Source organism: Phyllobates terribilis, unplaced genomic scaffold (genome assembly GCF_046119375.1).
Source record: "Phyllobates terribilis strain yellow unplaced genomic scaffold, ASM4611937v1 Scaffold_12__6_contigs__length_324123572, whole genome shotgun sequence".
NCBI classification, from domain to species: domain Eukaryota; kingdom Metazoa; phylum Chordata; class Amphibia; order Anura; family Dendrobatidae; genus Phyllobates; species Phyllobates terribilis.
The window spans coordinates 173502569-173503849 of NW_027362772.1; the positions used below are offsets into that span (position 1 = coordinate 173502569).

The 1281-nt window shown below is 35.5% G+C and overlaps 1 non-coding gene across 1 annotated transcript; it reads right to left on the reverse strand.

Annotated features, from left to right (window-relative positions):
* Positions 1-927: 927 nt before the first annotated feature.
* On the reverse strand, positions 928-1000 carry TRNAF-GAA (transfer RNA phenylalanine (anticodon GAA)). Its single transcript has one exon. It is a non-coding gene; the product is annotated as a tRNA-Phe (tRNA).
* Positions 1001-1281: the final 281 nt, after the last annotated feature.

Below are 1281 nucleotides of genomic sequence, written 5' to 3' on the forward strand. Positions count from 1 at the left end.
TTATATTAATTTTAAATTTAGATCAATATATATTTAGTTTTTCTTGTGAAAATATCTAAAGTTGCACAATTTCATTGAAATGCGGTGATGCCCCATATGCCTTCAGAAACTACTGTTTGGTCACACAGTAGGGCTTTGAAAGTAAGAGCGCTATTTGGGTTTTGGGAATGAAGATTTTGCAAGAATATTTTGAGGGTGACATTTGCGGAGTTCCAAAAGTACCAAAACAGCAGAAACCCCTCCAAAGTGATCCCATTTTATAAATTACTCCTCACAATGAATTCATCAACACCAGCAATTACTATTATTGTCCAACAGGTGTTTTCACTCTGCAACATCCAGAATTGCAAATAAGCCAGTTTAGTGCCCAGCTTGCGCTTATGGAGACAAGCACCCCATACATTTTAAGTGAGCTCTCGTCGCTAGAGAAATGCCAAATCTGTGGATTCTTTGTCTTACCATTAACGTAGAAACCCCTATTTTTAGAATGAAAGATGACGGTCCTGAGTTGGGGCTTGTGTTTTTTGCCTTCCTGGCTTTTTCCCCAAACAGCTTTGTTCCTGGCATATTTTTGAAGCATATTTGTCTCAGTAATGCCACAGCGATTCATAGTCAAACATAAATGGCTTAAATCATTCAGCTAGTGTCTGATACATGCTGCCCGTATTAGCTATCAGGTTTCCTTTAAATCCTCATACAGCTAAGTCAAACTAAAATAAAACAAAGTGATGACGTCCAGAATGAAGGAAAAATTACAAAAAATATTATTTTCCTCAAAAGTTAAAAGTGTTCAGTTCTCAAGTTTCTATCATTTTATTTCCTGTAGATAGTTATAATGATTAGGATTTTTACATTCTCTGTAAACAGTCAGTCCATATGCTTTGTTTATTTTCTGCTTAAAATTTAATGGGTGAAGAAAAAAACTTTTGCCAAAACCTGGGATTGAACCAGGGACCTAGAGATCTTCAGTCTAAGGCTCTCCCAACTGAGATATTTCGGCAGGACACATTTAGATCCAGGAACGTTCAACACACTGTAGATGTCACAACTGGATGCATTTATTTTTACTTTGACTTGTTTTTGCAAGATTATCTATATTTGAAAGTCCCGCTATTTTGCTTACATATTTAAGAACTTACATTAATTCTTTGTGAATGAATAGGAAAAAACAGCAATTCTGCATTATTTTTACATTTTCAAATTTACTCAATTCGCCAGGGTAATTCTGACTGTGTCTCTGTAGGACAGGTGATGATTGAGCATAAAACACAATTTGTAAGC